The sequence below is a fragment of the Cebus imitator genome, unplaced genomic scaffold (genome assembly GCF_001604975.1).
Source record: "Cebus imitator isolate Cc_AM_T3 unplaced genomic scaffold, Cebus_imitator-1.0 Scaffold21, whole genome shotgun sequence".
Taxonomy (NCBI): Eukaryota; Metazoa; Chordata; class Mammalia; order Primates; family Cebidae; genus Cebus; species Cebus imitator.
The window spans coordinates 9,641,953-9,662,114 of record NW_016107336.1 but is presented as its reverse complement, the minus strand read 5'-3'; the positions used below and the strand labels follow the sequence as shown (position 1 = coordinate 9,662,114).

The 20,162-nt window shown below is 43.6% G+C and overlaps 1 long non-coding RNA gene across 1 annotated transcript in view; it reads right to left on the bottom strand.

Annotated features, from left to right (window-relative positions):
- LOC119470070 overlaps positions 1 to 9,242 on the bottom strand; it is a 30,922-nt gene extending 21,680 nt beyond the window's left edge. The window contains exon 1 of the long non-coding RNA XR_005198944.1: positions 8,549 to 9,242. This is a non-coding gene — a long non-coding RNA (uncharacterized LOC119470070). The remainder of the gene's footprint in view (positions 1 to 8,548) is intronic.
- Between the last annotated feature and the right edge of the window lie 10,920 nt (positions 9,243 to 20,162).

Below are 20,162 nucleotides of genomic sequence, written 5' to 3'. Positions count from 1 at the left end.
GCAACCCACGAATCGGAAGATCCCACTCGCGAACCCACGCCACCGGGGCCTAGGGTCCCAACCCCAGAGCCGCGCAGATTCTCAACAGCCTCTCAGCTAGAATCTGCTTGAGCCTGCTGAGTTCCCAGGGCTGGGGGCACCAGCACCGCAGTTGCAGCTGCCTGCTGTCTAAGCCCTTTGAGCTCCTTTGTGGGAGGAGCCGCAGCCAGCAACTAGACTCAGAGCTGCCTAACAGGCCAAGCTCCCTGGGTGGCCGAAGGGCAGCATCCATCTCTCTAGCTCCAGGCTACCCTTTGCCTCTGCAGGACGCAGGGAGGCTGGGCAGCTTGGTCCCAAGAAGCGTCCCCCACAACCCAACACACTGGCTGTGGCAGGCTGTAGCCAGAGCACCTCTTCAGGCCTGACCCATCCTTCCACACTGGGCAGGGCCTCCCTGCAGGAACTCCAACAACTCCAGACAGAGGCTCAGGGACAAAGCCCTTATCTCCCTGGGCCTGAGCCCCTAGAGGGAGGGTTGCTCACAGAAAGACTTAGCCTTTCATCCTGGTAATTCTGAGGAATCCAGGCAGCCCAGATGAGTGGGTTCTCCCTCAGCAAAGCATACCCTCTCCACCAAGGGACAGTCACAGTGCTTCATTAAACAGGTATCTGATCCCAGAAGAAAGAGCAGAGACCCTTCTTTGCTGCTCCCCACCCTCCTTGAGTGACATCTCCAGGCGCAGGAGCAAACCAGATGAATAGGGCCAGGAGTGAACCCCCAGCAAACCACAGCAGCCCTACAGAAGAGGGACCTGACCATTGAAAGAAAAACAAACAGAAAGCAACAACAACAGCATCAACAACAGAAAAAGTCTCCACAAAACCCCATTCAAGGATCAGCAGCCTCAAAGATCGAAACTAGATGAACTTATGAAGATGAGAAAGAATCAATGAAGAAATGCTGAAAAACCCCAAAAGGCCAGAGTGCCTTTTCTCCTCCAAATGATCATTTGCATTCCTCATAGATAGGTACTACATCCGAGAAGAAACAGCCACCATTGAAACAACCAAGGGAAAACCAAGTTCCAATTATAGAAAGAAAACAGAAAAATTCAGAGAAGAGGTTAGAGATGAGTTTTCTGATGACACTTCCAAAGGACATAATGGATGGTGGGAGTTAGATTAGAACAGCAGTTCCCAATCAGGGGCAGTTTTGCCCCCCAAGTTTGGAAATGCCTGGAAACATTTTGGTTGTCATAGCTGAGGGGTTATTACTGGCACCCTGAGAGTGGAAGTCAGGGATGCTTCTAAACATCCACAGGACAGTCTCCCATAACAAGAGTTATCCAGCCCAAAATGTCAATAGTGCCAGAAACCTTGGAATAGAGGATGAATTGAACCACAGAGTATAGAAGTATGGTTGAGGACAGAATTCTAGAGACTCAAGCATTTGACAGTCGCTGAGGCAAACTCAGTTGGATGGCATGATGAGATTAGTCCTAATAGATTCTATTAGGGACTAATAGAATGGGAATGGGAAATCACACCTGTTGCTGAACTCTGGAGTTTAACATATAATGGGACGGCAGCTCCATCTAGCGTAAGGGAGATGCTGGGCAGCAGCTCCCCAAGACCAGTCCAATATCATGGAATGCATGGGTGGCATCTTGTGGATGTTGGCTTGGCCAAGATCCCAGGATACTCCAGGTCTAAAAATTCGAGTATCATCTTCTGATATGAGGAATCCTTGGAAATCATTAACATGTAAAGTGTGTTGGGCCCTCTTCTGTGCCACATTGTTATTTAATTACTTCTCTTAACAAAACTGGCAAGATGGGAAGGTCTGGGTGAGCTCCATTTTAATGTGACTCAAGGTGTCTATCAGCTAATCAATCAGGACAAGGAGAAGGAAAAGTGAAATGAGAGACAATATTTATGAAACTCTTATGTACTAGGCATCGTGCTAGGTACATAATACCAAACCCCTATCAAGGAGGGGTTTGGAAACCCATTGTAGAGATGAGCAACCTGAGGCTGCAGAGATTGTGGGTTTTGTAGAACTCACAACTAGCATAAATTCAAAGTCAAAATTATAACCCAAGCCATTGTAACTTTAAACCTTGTGGGATTTCTACCCTCAAGGGTAAGAATCAGGCCTCACACGTACTAACTAAATAGTGGATGGATAGATGGATGGATGGATGGATGGATGGATGGATGAACACACAGGTGATGCACAAAGCAACTATATGGCTCATTCACATTTTCCCCCCTACTTTGTCCCCTGGTTATGGTTTTTTGTTTACTCTGCTTTGTTTTGGCTCAGTTTCTTGAAAATATGATCAACCTTTGAGTACCCATAATAAAAAAAAAGGAAGAGATAATAGAAATAATTAAAAATAGAAGACAATCCAGAAATAAATTCTATTTAGTCTGGAGATTTTGCTCATGCCCTTTTTAACAGAAGATTTACCAGACTAATTATATTTTACCTTGGCAGATATTAAAATTATTTTTCATTCCTTAAAGTCATGCCAACTGGTGGTGGGTGAGGTAAAGCTAGACACAAGCTGGATGGCAGGAAAAGGCAAGCTGGAACATAACACTTCAGAGCAAGATAATCATAAGCCTTATTACCTTCAAGTGAGTGATGAAGAGTTTATTTATAATCCCCAAAAAAGTTCTTTGAATTTAAATAAGAAATAATGAGTCATTTCTCTCTGGGGTTTTTTTTGTTGTTGTTGTTTTTGTTTTTGTTTTTGTAGTATAATCTGTAAAGAGATATTTTTCAGACTCTCTTTAGAAAGATTTTGACTCACCTGGTTCCTTAACAGTGTAGCCCATGTAATCTTTGAGTGACCACATGGGATTCCAAAAGAAACCAAGTTGGCTTAAGTTGTTTCCATGGGTTCTCATCCTGGCTCAAGCTAACCTTCCTAGTAACTCTTCTCCCTCCTGCAACAAAATGTAAGTTAGAAGCCTACAGCTTTTCTACCAGATAGGCCAGCAGATGCAGTAAGATCCTGGGAGATAAAGGCTGGAAGAGTTTTCTCTTTGTGGACAAACTCTCTGGTGGCTCTGCAGGGGTCCTAAGGGACACTTGAGCAATATTGTAAATGAGGTGCGATTGTGGAACTGAAACGCTGAAAAACAGACAATTTCACCATCGAGTGCTGAAGAATTATGGTTCCCTGGGAAAGCAGCAAGGCATATCCTCTAGAGAAAGGCAGAAGAAGGTCATCTGGATTCTGAGGCTCTTGTGAGCACATCCAGATATGATTGTGCAATAAACGAGGCAGTACAATGGGAATCTACTCAGTGTAACTCTCCAGGGAACCAACATTGGGAAGGTATGAAGGTGCAAAGAACTCAGAGTCTGGAGTCAGAAAACCTGCATTAGATTCTCCCATTTCCTGAGAGGCTTTATTTATGCCTTCAATGAAACTGAAAAAAAAAAAATGCCTGAAAAACTCCCATGCCAACTCCTCTAAGCCTTGTTGTCTTTTTATAAAACTGTGACTAATAATGCCCATGAGTAGGTGACATCCCGTGGGCATCTGAAAGGCTGGGCTAAATTATAAAGCCAATAAATAATGGATGAGGTCACTTGTTCAAATGGCATCTCAGAGACAAAATGTTTTCGTGCCAGCTGTGACAAGAGCAATGAACTGGCTTTATTTGTATCCATGGCATTAATCAGGACAGCAACAACATCAACAACCACAAAAAAGATGTGTCCATCAGAAGGGGGAGAGAGCTCTACTTCGATCCCACAATAGAGAGACTCAGAGGCAACAGTTGACAGTGCACATCCCAAGAAGGGGAGACCCTGGCCCTAAGAGTTCACTGGCTCAGTGTGCTGCCCAACTATTTGCTTAATGTCATTAAACACCAGGACTTTGGTCCTTTCTCACTGGGCCGTCTTATGATGATTTGATTACCATGTGGCTTCCTCAGAGGGAGAAGGGGTGCTGATCAAATGATAGGTCTGTCCAGTCTTCTTGACAATATCACTTCAGAGGTCACTGAACGCACAAACAAGACCCCATGAGAAAGCACTTCATAAACTGCCCAGTGTTGTGCATTCGCAAGTGCTGAATTTCACTGTGACACTATAAGGACATTTATCTATCAGCCGTGACATTTGGGTCCACCTAACCTATTCCCACAGGGGCCCGACAACCTCAGTGAATCCTGAAAGTGGAGAGATAGAAAAAGGAGTCGCTGAGTTAAGGGCCAGATGCAAAAAGAACCCTCCTCTCTTTGTCCCTACTCTCTTTGCTTGCTCATTCTTTCCTAATCTGTTCTGCCACAGACACAGGATAACTTATCTCCAGTTCAGCTAGTTCTCTGTGTGCTGGCTTTAATTTCTACTATGGTGTGAATGCCTATGTCCCCCTGCCCCGCTCCGCCCCCTGCAAATACATATACAACGAAATCCTCACCTCTAAGTTGATGGGTTTAAATGTGAGGCCTTGGGGAGGTGATTAGGTCATGGGAACAGAGCCTTCATGATTGGGATTACTGTCCTTACGAAAGAGGTCAGAGAGAGCTCCCTTGCCCCTTCTGTCATGTAAAAACACAGTGACAAGACATGCTCTGTGGGTCTGAAAGCAGGTCCTCACCAGTTACCAAATCTGCCTTGATCTTGGACTTTCCAGCCTTCACAACAGTGAGAAACCAATTTCTGGTGTTAATAAGATACACCATTGGTAGTGCTTCATTATACCAGCACAGACAGACTAAGACAATCTTATATGTCTTTAAGAAAGACAACTCGGATTTAAAACCCTGCCAACTGCTAGCTACCACTTCCACCTTCCTAATACTATTCTAATATTCCTCTCAAGTTTTCAGCAGTCTCTTTTACAACTCCATAATCTCTCATCCTGGGTTCTGGCATTTTAATTTCTTGGATATCCTTTTGAAGTTCTCAGTAGTAATGAAGTCTGCTTTTTACAACAGGCATGTCCTGCATAATGACACTGCAGTGAACAACAGACTGCATATGCGACAGTGGTCCACAAGATTTATAATGGAGCTGAAAACTTCCTATTGCCTAGTGATTCATAACCATTGCAACATTGTAGCACAACACATTGCTGACCTGGTTGAGGGGACGCTGGTGTCAACGGACCTATTGTGTTGCCGGTAGTATAAAATAGCACATGCAATTATGTACTACGCATAATGCGTGATAATGATGATAAATAAGTGTGTTACTGGTTTGTGTTTACTATATGCTTTTTATTTTTTTTAGAGTGTACTCCTTATGCTTTTTTTTTTAGCTGTAAGAACAAAGCAGGTCATTCAGGAGTTACTCCAGAAGCAGTATTGTGATCATAGGAGATGACAACTCCTTGCATGTTATTGCTGCTGAGGACCTCCCAGTGGAACAAGATTTGGAAGTGGGAGACAGTGTTATTGATGACCTGACCCTGCGGAGGCCTAGGCTAACACATGTTTGTATCTTAGTTTTTAGCAAAAAAAGCTTAAAATGTAAAAAATAAAAAAAGTTTTTAAATAGGAAAAAAGCTTATAGAATAAGAATATACAGAAAATATTTTTGTATAGCTGTACGACGTGTTTATGTTGTAAGCTATGTGTTATTACAAAAGAGTTTAAAAGTTTACAAAAGTACAAAGTTTATAAAGTAAACAAGTTACAGTAAGCTAAGGTTAATTTACTGTTGAAGAAAGAAAAAAAGTTAATAAATTTAGTGTAGCCTAAGTGTACAGTGTTTATACGGTCTACAGTAGTGCACAGTAATGCCCCAGGCTCACCTTCACTCACCACTTACTCCCTGACTCACCCAGAGCAACTTCCAGTCCTACAAGCTCCATTCATGGCAAATGCCCCATACAGCTGTACCATTTTTTCTTTCATACCATATTTTTACTGTACCTCTTCTATGTTTAGATAGACGCACAAATACTTACCATTTTGTTATAATTACCTATTTAGTACAATAACATGCTGTATAGGCTGGAAGCCTAGGAGCGATTGGCTATACCATATAGCCTATGTGTGTAGTAGGCTACGCCATCTAGCTTTGTGGAAGTACACCCTGAGATGTTTGCACGATGACAAAATTGCCTGATGCTGCATTGCTTGGAACATGTCTCCATCATTAAGTGACAGGTACATGAGGAAAAATGGCAGAACCACATCTCTTGAGTTCTGCACCTAAAATTCAGAGTTCTCCTCATTGATTAAATATAATTCAGCCCTTGTTAACCACATGGTAATTTATGTATTATTTCTACTGGGTCAAGGCCTAGGACCAGAGTTTGGGCAAAAGCAGTTGGAGTGGGACCCAAGTCTGCATTCATTCATTCATTCATTCATTCATTTTGAAGTTACTCAATACCTAGTAGGTTCCTGTGTCACAACCTCAGTGCTGAGCTGACAATGGAGAAATAAGGCCGTTGTCTCCTCCCCTAACCAGGGCTCAAATCCTGCCTCTGCCACTTGCTAGTTACCTAACCTTTTTGAGATGAAATTGAAATGAAAACATTATCTATTTACTAAAATTTTTGTAAGGACTGAATGAAATACTGTACGGGAAAGGTCTTAACAGAGTGTCTGTTACATAGTACATACTCAGTAATTATTAACCCTAAATACTGTTTGTGGTTGGCAGCTTCTGACGTGACTCTAAATTATCCCCAATTCCCAACTCTTGATATTCATGCCCTCATGTAAGCCTCTCCCCTTTACAACCAGCTCATTGTATCCAATAGAAGCAGCAAAGGTAATGAGGTTTCACTTCCCTGATTGGGTTACAAAAGACAGATTTCCAACTTGCTGATTCTCTCTCTCTCTCTCTCTCTCTCTCTCTCTCTCCCCCTCCCTCCCTCTCTCTCTCCACCCACCCTCTTATGCTTGCTTTGATAAGAGGGCCACTTGGCAAGGAATTGAAGGTGACTTCTGGCCAACAGCCAACAAGGAGCTGAGGCTCTCAGCTCAACAGTCCAGGAGAAACTGAATTCTACAAATAACCACATGAGTGAGCTTGGAAACAGTTCCTGCTCCAGGTAAATCTTGAGATGACTGCAACCTCTGCTGACACCTTGACTGCAGTCTTTTAAGAGAAGAAGCCCCTGCTTCAGGACCCAGCTAAGCTGTGCTCAGATTCCTGACCCACAGGATCCAAGAAGTAATACCTAATGTTTGGGATAACTTGTCATGCAGCAAGAGATAATTGATACACTGTTGTTACTAAAATTTCTAGTGTATTTGAGGGACCAGGAGCAAAGAATGTGTGGCAGAAGTAACAAGAAGGGATATAGACAATGAGGTATACTGGCAGCCAGATCGAGAGCTGAGAATGCCATGTTAAAACATTTAAAGCTTTTCTTAGGAACAATGGGAAGTCATCAAATGCTCTTCAAGCAGAGTAGGGAATCAATTTCTTCTTAAATAGCAAGACAAATATGGAGACTTAAAGAAAACATCTTTCAACAAGAGGAGCCAAGATGACGCTTTGAACCACTATGTCATCTAGAATATGAAACTGGAAAACTTCCAAAAAATTGAGATCTCTTATTTTTCACCCCTTTGGCTGTTAGGTAAATCAGTTTGGGATTCATATCACCAAGTTTAATGGTGAAGAAAAGAAATGAAAGTGAAGTTACTGAGATAAACAATTTCATTAAGTTCAAAATCAGTGAGTTCAAAATCAATTAAATTTGTAATACTCTTATTGAGGACACAAAGTAGTAAATTAATAGCAGTGAAAATGAGTTTTTAGAATACAAAAGGAGTGAGACTTTTGTAAATAACTTCTGACATTACAATTTCCTAAATCAATAAAGAGACATCTTTTTTTATTTGCACATCTTTTTTTAAATTCTGAATCAACACTTTACATATGCCTTCCCTTGGACAAGTTCTACAAATTAGCTTGAAAGTGACCCAGTTTTTGCACATGAGCCATGTGTCCAGGTCTTATTATTACAATAGAAGTGGACTGGGATGTGGTCTTTTATACAATCTATAAAACAAATAAAAGGAAAAAAATGTCTCTGAAGATTTACAAAAAGAGTCAGGTTCAAAGGTGAAGGCAGTAGGGAATGAGGAATTTGGCGTGGAAAAATGACTACTAACTTGGAATCTACATGACACAATCTAGTCTTTACTATTGGAAGAGCCTGAAACAGTTATGCACATTGTTTATTTGGCTAGTATTTATTGAGCACCTGCTATGTGGCAGGCACTGTGCTGCACCCCAGACACGCTCCTACCTGATATTGATACTGGAAATCTATAGAACTCCTTGAAGGCAGGCGTAGGCTTAGTATAGGAAGAAACTTTCCATGAGAAGTCACCAAAGTGCTGGTCTGAGCCTAATCGTTAATTTGCTAAATTGTTACGTAGTTCACCTTCCCAGAGTTCTTGGTTCTTCATGAGAAGAATGAAGGAGTTATACTCCATTATCTTAACAATGGACTCCCCTCTAAATGATTCAGAATCAACAGCCCTTTGAATGCCCAAATTTAGATCATTCTCAAACTGCAAGAGAGTCCTACAGCAGAGAGCTCATGACTGAAAAGAGACCCTATCTTACCCTCTTGACAGTCTCCTTCAGGAAACAAGCGTCCCCAGCATCTTTGTTACATGCTGAATGTGTTCTATCACCAATGTTTGGCACTGTCCAAGTAATCCCATGGGATCTTCACTTAGTACAGCTGCTGATGGAAGAAATATTTAGAAGCAGAGAACCTACAGCTAGAAAAGCCGCCACTTCCTCTTTATTCTACAGATGGCTCAAGGGTGGTCCAGAGAGGTTCTTCAACCTGCGCCAGGTCACATGGGGCCTCTGTCTCCAGTTTGTGCCATCATATCAGCATAGAGCTGGGCTTGAGCTAAAGCATCTCTCTAAATATTGCCACATCTGGTGACTACAGTTCTAATTCCTTCAAATCATGTCATCATCCCAGAACCATGGAATGCCTGGGATCCCCAACCTACCTCTGTCTCTCCAATTTCACAGGAAAGGAAAAAAAGTCAAGTCCAAGAGACTCAAGTGATGACATGCTTAGCAAGAGATCCAAAGCCAGAACTCGGTTCAGCATTCAGCCCAAGCCTCCTTCTGCTCTCCAAGCCCTATTCTACTCACTCATTCCATAGTCATCTGCTGAGCATCCACTGTCTGCCCAGTACTGTACCTACTGCTATTATAACAAGAACTCAAACCTAGACACTGAGCTAAAGCCTCTCCTACCATACAACTGAGTTGGCCAGGCAGAGCCCGGCCTGAGCAAGACCAACTCTAAAAAGTCCCAGGAGAAAAACTGAACAGAGAAAGTGATGACGACAACTGAAAAAAGCAAAACCTAACTATTCTTTTAATAGCCCAGATAATTCTTTCCAAGAGTTGAGGATCCCTTACTCTAGTCATCACCATCCTCATTTCGGGTATTTTTCCCAGCATCAGGTTGAATCTAATCTTTGCAGACTCCCCCAAGGGAAGGAGTGGGAAAGGAGAGTGGTGTTAGCTGATGAGCAACAGCTGGTCGAGATGACTCTCACTTTAATAAATCAGAGCACACGAGGGAAGGGAAAAAAGAAGCACATGGTCTAAGTACACTTCATTTCAAGGAAGCAAAGGGGCAGTTACAGAAGATTCACCTTCAAAGGGGCCTGCTTTTCTGACTGGACAAGGGGACCAATAGCAGTCACTCCTGCGCCTTCTCCACTCCAATCTTCTCTGCCCTTTTGAAAGCTTTTTGCCATTTGAGAACCATCATTCAGTCTCACTGGGTCAGCATTAGCTGTAGCCTGTGTGAGAAGGGAACTTTCTTCCAAAGGGGAACGAGAACGTGGTTACTGAGAAATCATTTGCCCACTCCATGGTGAGAGTTCCTTATCACCCATGAGGGGGACTATTCCTACCTCAGAAATTACTGAAAAGGGATAGAAAGCACTCAATGATTTTATAAGGAGCCTTTAGAAAACATAAATATGGTAATTTTTAAATGTCTGCAAATTCTTTGACACACTTCCTTGAGAAGGTGAAGGCTAATTCTCCTCTGATTGAAAGCAGGCTACACTTGGGGTTTCCCTTCCAATGAACAGAACAAGGCAGAAGTGATGCTATGTGACTTTTGAAGGTAGGTCATAAAAAGGGTAGTTTCTACTTGACTCTCTTCTCTTGGTTTGCTTGCTCTAGGAAAAGCCAACTGCTATGTCATAAGACAATCAGCAGCCTGTGCAGAAGTTCAAATGGGGAGGATGTGACCAGTCACCAACAGCCAGCACCAGCCTGCCACAGGTGAGTGAGCCACCTTGGACGCAGGTCCTCCCGACCCATTCAAGTCTTTTCATGACTTCCACCCCAAATGACATCTTGAGAGCTACCTGTGAGTGCCTTGATTCAAAACTGCCCAACTTGGACATTCTTCAATTCCTGACCCATAAAATATCATAAAAGATAATAAATATTAGTTCTGAGCCACAAAATTTTAGGATAATTTCTTACACAACTATAGATAATTAATACAATAGATGAGCCTGATTCACTCTTACCTTAGGATGATCTCACACCTAAGATGAGAAGAGGGTCAGAAGAGGTTGGGTATAGAATATGAGAATAGAAAGGAAGAAGGACAAAAACGGGAAGGATGGAAAGAAGAGATGGTAAAAGAAAAGAAAGCATTCCTCTCTTTCTACTCTGTCCTTCATTTATCTTTTTCTTCTCTGAATTCCTGCCCCTCCCTTACCAATGTGCTCTTTCTTGTTCTCATCTCAGCACTTGGATAGCTGTCTTCCTTAAGTAAGGATAAGGGCTCATATTTCTTCTAAGTTGCTTTAATATCCGGCGCTGTGTTCTACACAAAGTGAACAAAGACCAGTGGGTAAAACTGGCAGGTTAATTGTGACTCAGTATCAGAAGGAACATTCTATTAGAATTTGGCAAGAAAGTTTATGGCGGGCATAAAGTTTCAGATGAAGGCCGAGCCACAGACAATGTTTTGTGGGCTGAGGTTGCAAAATGGTTTCTTGGAGGTGGTGGTAGATTGTTACAGTTCCTTTGGTGGCCTCAGTGAACCAGCCTCCCAGTATTCATGCCTTTGTGTAGTCCCCTACCACACTGTCTCTGAACTTCGTCATGTGACTATCTTTATCCAGTGAGACATTAGCAGACACAATGCAAATGGAGGCTTGATATATACTTGCACATTAAGGCTTGTTCACTTGAAACACTCCTTGGAACTCAGCTACCATGCTTGGAGGATGCCCAAGCAACCATATGGAAAGGCCCACACAGATGAACACAAAGGCCCTCAGCCAATAACCCAGCTGAGCTCTCAATCAGCAGGAAGTACCATTTCTCAGCCATATGAGTGTGGGCATTTTGCACCTACTAGCCATCTGAAGACTCTAGCTGACACCACATGAAGTAAGAGACCTGCCTGGTCAGCCCACAGAGTCACGAGAGAAAATAAATTGTGGTTAAATTGTGATTGCTGTTACCCACTAAGTTTTGGGGTGCAGGGTTACACAGCAACAGATAACCAAAACAAAGTTCATTTCCAAATCTGGGGTAGGGCTATTTCTCAGGCCATACAACTTTCTCAGCTGTGGTTCAAAAGGCACTTAGAACCAGTATGTCTGTTTACAAAATCTGAGTCCTTTCTACCAAGGCCTCTGAAACCATAAGTGGGTAGACATAAAAGAACTCTGCAAACTCCAAAGTATCTTACAGAGGTTCTCACTGGCATAGACGGTGATATAGTTTGGATATTTGTCCCTGCCCAAATCTCATGTTGAATTGTAATTCCCAATACTGGAGGTGGGGCCTGGTGGGAGGTGTTTGGGTCTTGAGGGCAGATCCCTCATGGCTTGGTGCTGGTCTTGTGACAGTGAATTGCCACAATATCTGGTTGTTTAAAAGCGTGTAGCATCTCCCCACTCTCCCTTGTTCCTGCTTTTACCACATGATGTGCGTGTCCCTGCTTCACCTTCCGCCATGAATAAAAGTTTCCTGAGGCCTTCCCAGAAGCCCAGCAGATGCTGGCACCATGCTTGAATGGCCTGCAGATCTTATAATTTTCTTTATAAATTACCTGGTTCCAGATATTTCTTTACAGATGTCAAGGGCTGTTTTTGTTTCCCCTCCATTTCCACCTCCAATATTACCTTTTTGTCTTGTGTTTCCTTCTGTTTCTCCACTTTCTGATAAGATCTCTCATCTTCCTAGTGTACCTTCAAACATCAGTGAAACCCAAGACATGGCTAACCCCTGATAGAGCCTGTCTTCTTTTCCAGGCATGAATTTTGGACTCAAGGCATAACTATACAGCCTTGGAAAAGTTACTCTGTGGGCCATCTGCAGAGGACGGAAATTACAGTGTGTCTCACCATGCTCCTGAGAGGACCCAGCAAGAGAAAGGACACAAAACCTTTATTTACCCAGAAGAGAGCCTAGAATTGCTGGGAAGAAAGTCTCTCCCTTTTTCCCCTGCTCCCCGTTTAGCTGCTCATCCGTAGGGCAATCTCTTGTATTCTAGTGCCTGGACCAATGACGAGACCTCAGTCAACTCATATGTTCCTCCCTGGAACCAGAGAACAAGGAAGTTGCAACTTCAAAGGAAATAATGATACATGAAGTTCTTTGAGGAATTGAGATGTTTGAACTATCCTGAACCCTCCCCATTTCCAGAGAAAATAATTTTATCCACTTTCTATGGCCCCAGAACACAGGTAAACAGAACTCTTCTTTCACTCAAAAGATAGGGGACATTTTGTGAAATAAAAAAACAATAATGGGAAAGGAAGAAAGAGAGAGATGCAACTAATAAGAAATCTATTCCCAACGATCTATATTATGAATATATATGTATATTTATATCTCAGCAGGCCCTCTGGAGTTTCAGATGAGCTAATTAAAATGCTTATGCTTTTAGAAATGTTTATTGAAATCACTTTATAACCATTCAAATCGAGGTTTGTTTTTAGCTATAATGTAATGCTACCTGGAATCGTCTGACCTAAATTATTTATGTGCCTAAAAATAGATTGCCTTCCCCCACCACTGACTTTGTAGATATATCTCAGGATGTGGAAATTTTTGGTGAGCTTTTATAACTCCTTCAGGCTTTTCCTGCATCTTCTGTGCTTATTAAGATGGGGACTGAGCATACTCGGAGTAGGAAGTCCGTGAAGGGCCAAGGGGTGGAAATAACCCTCTGGGAGACGCTTAGTCTGTTAGATGCTCCTCGCACAGGACTTGACAGTAACACACTGGGGACCTACATAAACAGCGGTTCTGACTGGGATCAGGTCATGACCCTATTTCTTCTAGATCGCTTAGGCATTGAGGGAAAGAATGTGACTACAAAAAATAGCTCAAGAAGGTTTTCAGGAGGAGATGGGGCTGTTCTGAATCCTTTTGTGGTGATTACATGACTCCACATGTGCCAAAATTCCTAGAATTGTACACCAAAAAGTCAATTTTATTGTACATTAATTTAAAAATTAAAAAAAACCTAAGGGTCAAAAAATAAATAATAGCAGGTTCAGTAAATAATAATTCTACCTCCACATGTTACCTTGAATCAGCTCACTTTTCTCCATGTCCATTACAGGCAGCCTGTCTTACCTGGATTTTTGCAATTGCCTCCTAAATAGCATTTCTACTTGCATTTTTGCCCCAATCATCCATGTCACATCCAGGCTTCCAACTTTCAAAGACTTCCCAGTGTGATTTGATTGAAACCCAACATCCTTCCCTGCCTGCAGGACTCTGCATAATCTGGACTCTACTTCCCTCTGCAATCTCATCTACCCACAACCCCTCTGAGCTCATGCCTTCCTTCAAATCACCAAACTCGTTCTGGTCACAAGGCTCTCACACATGCTGTTTCCTTCACCTGGGATGTTCTTCCTGCTTTCTCTTCTTCCCTCTCCTTACTTGAGTAACTCATCTCCATCCTTTGGGTCTCAACTTCAATGTCACATTCCCCCAGGCGTCACCCAAATTAACTTTACCAGTATCATTTTCTCATCATGTCCTATTCTTTTCCTTTATAGCACTTACTTCAGCTCACAGTCAGGCTAAGTGTTTGATGGCTGGCTCTCCATCTCTGTGCTGTAATCTTCACACCAAGCAAGGCTGTCTGTCAGTCCTGGCCTGGAGCCAGCTCACAAGAGTTCCTTGGATACATCTCTTCCTAATTCTGTATTCAGTGAGGTAAGTGGCTTGAAATCAGTCGTAGTAGGAGTACTTACACCACAGACAGTGTCCAATGCTACAAATGAGGGCTTCTCTTTTATGGAAAGCTGGTTTACCAGCATACCACTGTTCACTCTCATCTGTGTTCCCTGTGCTTCACCTGGAGCCTGGAACATTGGCAATTATCTGTAACTATTTGGTCACTTGACAGTTCTTATTATTGGTGTTGGTTTCTTTTTTTTTTTTTTTTGAGACGGAGTTTCACTCTTGTTNTGAGACGGAGTTTCACTCTTGTTACCCAGGCTGGAGTGCAATGGCGCGATCTCGGCTCACCGCAACCTCCGCCTCCTGGGTTCAGGCAATTCTCCTGCCTCAGCCTCCTGAGAAGCTGGGATTACAGGCACGCACCACCATGCCCAGCTAATTTTTTGTAGTTTTAATAGAGACGGGGTTTCACCGTGTTGACCAGGATGGTCTTGATCTCTTGACCTCGTGATCCACCCACCTCGGCCTCCCCAAAGTGCTGGGATTACAGGCGTGAGCCACCGCACCCGGCCTTGGTGTTGGTTTCTTACAACAATCCTTTGATACAAGAGGGGAGGGTTCCAATCCGTTATAGATGATGAAGTTATAGCTCAAGGAAGTTGTCCAGCTTGCCTCAAGCCATGCAGCCAGTTAGAGAGATATAGCGCTCTATCTTAGGTTCTCTGACTCCCTCCCCAGTGGTCTTTGCATTACACCCTGCCAAAATAGATGCCTGCGTAAAGTTGGGCATGTGTAAAGTAAGTAGTCCTGGAGATTCCTGAAGCAAATTGCAAGGAGGAAGCAGAATCCTTGAACCCAGCTCACAGAGATGGAGACCAGCTAATTATCTTGATTCTCCATTCCTCTATAGAAAGGACTCTCCAAGCTATGCCTAAAAGCCAGAGTACAATACAAGAAATAGAAACCACTCTAGGTATTTCAAACTAAAAGATATTTAATATATTATGTTTTAGGTGCTTTCAAAGCATTTAAAGGTCACCAGTATATGTATGTAAATACACACATACACACACACACACATATATATACACATGCATATACATACACATATACAGGCATCCCTCAGGATCTATGGAGGATTCATTCCAGAACTTCCCTTGGATACCAAAATCCACAGATGCTCAAGTCTCCCATATAAAATGGCTTAGTATTTGCATATAACCTACACACTTATAATGCCTAATACAATGTAAATGTTATGTAAATAGTTGCTAAACTGTATAGTCTAGGGAATAATAGCAAGAAAAATATCTGTACATGTTCAGTACAGATGTGATTTTTTTCCAATATTTTTAAACTGAGCCTAGTTGAATACATGGACGCAGAACTCACAGATGCAGAGGGCAAACTGTATACATATAATAGTGTGTGTACACACATACATACAAAGCAAGGAAGAAAATATAGGAGAGACAGAGATAGAAAGATAGATGATAGATAGATGATAGATTCATATTCATACATTTTTTTTTTTCTTTTCACTGGTACATGTATTTTTTAATGCATTGTTTAAACTCTGGGTCCAAAGTACTATAAGACCCTGAAAGGACACCCTAGGTTACAGACATACTCTGCCCTGCCCCCATCACATGGCAGCAATGCTATTTCTCATGGATAAATTGGATCAATTACCCAGCCAATCTATGTGCCCAATCACGGGAAGTTGGAGGGACGGATAAAGCCAACCCACCCTCTCCAGCACAACTATATAGGGGTGAAGATAGAGGTTGAGGCCTAGAAATACATCCTCCGCCACAAAACACCTCCGCTATTATCCTCATAACGCCCACAATTCCACCATGAGGAAACAGCTTCTTTTTGAAAAGTCTGTCTTTGTTCATAAACTTTATATACAGAAACAGCTTCTGAAAAGGAGCTGTTTTGTTGCCACAGGGATCCTTTACCCGAAAATTAAAACTGAAAAATGGGCAGGTCAAAAACTCAGAAATGACTTCACACTATTAAACAAGAGGACAGAGGTGCAGCTGGGTGCCCCTTGAGGCAGACACCCATGAGTGGAATAATAGATGTCAAGAGTGTGTGAGGGAAGGAGAGAAATCCTTCCTTTTATTTCCCTGGAGAGAGCAGCTCAGAAGCCTGGAATTAAAGGTGACAAGCCCAGGTGTCAGATGGCAGATTAGCTTTGTTCGAGGGATCCAGCAGGACTAAGGGATTTACACAGAGTGACAGTCTGTGGGCGGTGGATGGTACCAAATGCCAGCTAGAGCTCTTGCTATCTGAAAAACAGACTCCAGGGAGAAACCTGCAGCTGGAAGACCAGACATCAATAATGACCACAATCATAGATTATACTGGGCTGGGTCCTCAGTGAGTGAGCTGCTCTTGTTTGGAAAGCTTAGAATTCATCCAGAGTTTGATCGGAAACTCCAATTCCACTGGTCTAAGACACTCCTCAAACTAGTCTTGATAACCTGGGAAGTGTGTTCCCTGATTAAGACTTTGTCTGGCAGGTACAATTTCCTGACATCTCTTAGTATGGGAAAGGTGACAGTCCTGGTCAAGTGAGCCATACATAAGAGCCAGAACACTCACACCAACAGCTTAACTCTCCCCCTCGGTCTCTGGTCCGACTGTTCTACTGATGGGAAACAGACTGTTCTGCCTATCATGAGAAGAGAAACCTGACAGCTTCTACAAAGCCTTCCCGTTGGCAAGCCCAGATGGCCAGGTCCTGCTCAGCTCTCCGCCCTAAGTCAATCCTGTAACTTTAGATTCATGACCTCGCCTCTTGGATTAAAACATATAAAATGCAAAGCAGAGGATACATGATCCCCAGTAAAGGCCCATTTCCATAATTCTGTTTGACTAAAGTATCTCCACTTCTACTCCTTAGGCCCCTCCCCCAAAGCATATTCAAGTCTTAGAAATGCAAATCTGACCCTTTAAGTAACACAACGTAGGAAGAGACTCATACCCAAATCTGGTTTGCTTCTTACTTTGGCAAAGTCAATATGAGAAACAATCCACAGCAGCAAATTAGGCCACTACTTAATGGCCTGGAATTCCAATTAAAGGAAGGAGCCATAACAGGCTTTATGAGGCTGCCTGACAGTGGGGAGGAGTGTCTGACCTAATCTTGGATCCCAGAAAGGCCACCGTAAGAGGAAAAGCAATTGCCCATCAGATTTGCCGTGGGTGAAAGGAAGCCATAAACTACGGGGAGACTGGGCTCGTTAAAATGGTAATGCTCCTGTCTCTACCACGAAAGCACTCCCTGGACACCTCCGGAAATGAAATTTGGGACAATCAGAGAACCAAGCATTTCCTCCCCTCACCCAATTTAATTATTTTCATTTTATATATCGACGCGCAATGAGCCCCGCTAAATCCAGACTCATCACTCCTGAGCATTTGCCACACTTCACAGACACCTGCAGAAAAACAGAAAACCTAGCATCTCAACTACAGGTTATTAGATAGGAATGTCAGGGAGGCATCAACAGATTTAATTCTTACTGACATGGTCTCATAACTCATTTGAAACTCCCTGAAACACTAGCCACCTCAAGAAAACCATATAGGGTGTACACAGGGGACACAGTGGAGGGTGCGGGGAAGGTATGGAATCAGGCATAAGAAGAAAGCACAGGATTAGGCAATAAATGTAAATCAGAGAAATTGTAATATCTAAATTTATCATACTCCCCCCAATAACCCCGTCATCTAATCAATATCCGAGGCCAGGATTAGCTTCTTCAAATCTATCATTCATTCACTCATTCAACAAGGATTTACAGATCACCCGTGATGTGCCAGGCACTGTGCTGAGCACTGGGGTACAGCAGTGAATGCTCCCATCTGTTTTATCACAGGTCCCATCAGCATCTGTCTTAGACTGGGTACTGTAGACTCAGTTTCTGAGATAAGCAATGGCACGTAGATGTTTTACTGGGGAGACCTCTCAGAAGCTACACCTGTAAAGGGGTGAGGATGAAGCTGACCCATAATACAATCGCAACTGAGGCCTCAGCTGATCCCATGGGGGGCTCTGGAGCTCACATGGCCCTTCAATGTTGACTGAGATTAAGGCCTTCATATCTCCACAACAGCAAGTCACTGGTCATGGGCACATTCGCAGGAAGGGGCATAACCTTGGGCAAGGCAGGCCCTGTCAGTAAGGCCAAGTCCCAGAGAAGGACACAGCTGTGAACTGTGAATACCAGATATTCCCAGCAGCTGCGTCAGCCTGAAGAGGGGTCTGAGTGGAGCACCACGAGTATCTACTGCTATACCCACTGCCAACCTCAGCATAGTCCCTGTTGGCCTTCAGGACATCCTGCCATAGACCACTCACTCTTCTGCCTTCACTGTAGTGCCGTCTCATGATGACCTTCTAGTCTCGTACTTGAAGTATCAGAAACACTTCAATTAGCCCACTGGCAAGAAGGCCGAATAGGAACAGCTCTGGTCTGCAGCTCCCAGCGAGACCGACGAAGAAGGTGGGTGATATCTGCATTTCCAACTGAGGTACCCAGTTCATCTCACTGGGACTAGTTGGACAGTGGGTACAGCTCATGGAGGGGGAGCCGAAGCAAGGTGGACTGTTGCCTCACCTGGGAAGTGCAAGGGGTTGGGGGATTTCATTCCCCTAGCCAAGGGAAGCTGTGAGAGACTGTACCAGGAAGAATGGTGCAATCCAGCCCAGATACCATACTTTGCAACTAGCAGACCAGGAGATGCCCTCCAGTGCCTACCCCACCAGGGCCCTGGGTTTCAAGCAAAAAACTGGGTGGCCATTTGGGCAGACACTGAGCTAGCAGAAGGAGTTCATTTTTGTATACCCCAGTGGTACCTGGAATGCCAGTGAGACAGAACTGTTCACTCCCCTGGAAAGAGGGCTGAAGCCAGGGAGCCAAGCAGTCTAGTTTGGTGGGTCCCACCCCCATGGGGCCCAGCAAGCTAAGACCCACTGTCTCGAAATTCTCACTGCCAGCACAGCAGTCTGGAGTCAAGCTTGGTGGGGGGAGGGGTTTCCACCATTGCTGAGGCTTGAGTGGGTGGTTTTACCCTCAGAATGTAAACAACGCCACCAGGAAGTTTGAACTAGGTGGAGCCCACTGCAGCTCAGCAAGGCCACAGCTGCCAGACTGCCTCTCTAGACTCTTCTCTGTGCAGGGCATCTCTGAAAAAAAGGCAGCAGCCCCAGTCAGGGACTTATAGATAAAACCCCATTTCCCTGGGACCTGGGGGAAGGGATAGCTGTGAGGGTAGTTTCAGCAGACTTAAACATCCCTGCCTGACAGCTCTAAAGGGAGCAGTGGATCTCCCAGCACAGTGCTTGAGCTCTGATAAGGGACAGACTGCCTCAAGTGGGTCCCTGGCCCCCATGTATCCTGACTGGGAGACACCTCCCAGTAGGGGCTGACAGACACCTCATAAAGGAGAGCTCTGGATGGCATCTGTTGGGAACCCCTCTGGGATGAAGCTTCCAGAGGAAGGAACAGGCAGCATTCTTTGCTGTTCTGTAGCCTCCGCTGGTTGATACACAGGCAAACAGGGTCTGGAGTGAACTTCCAGCAAACTCCAGCAGACTTGCAGAAGAGGGGCCTGACTGTTGGAAGGAAAACTAACAAACAAAAAGAAATAATATCAACATCAACAAAAAGGATGTCCACTCAGAGACTCCATCTGAAGGCCACCAACATCAAAGACCAAAGGTAGATAAATCCATTAAGATGGGGAGAAACCAGCACAAAAAGGCTGAAAATTCCAAAAACCAGAATGCCTATTCTCCTCCAAAGGATCACAACTCCCTGCCAGCAAAAGAACACTACACAGAAAATGAGTTTGACAAATTGACAGATGTAGGCTTCAGAAGATGGGTATTAATGAACTCCTCCAAGCTAAAGACACATGTTCTAACCCAATGCAAGGAAGCTAAGAACCTTAAAAAAAGGTTAGACGAATTGCTAACTAGAATAACCAGTTTAGAGAAGAA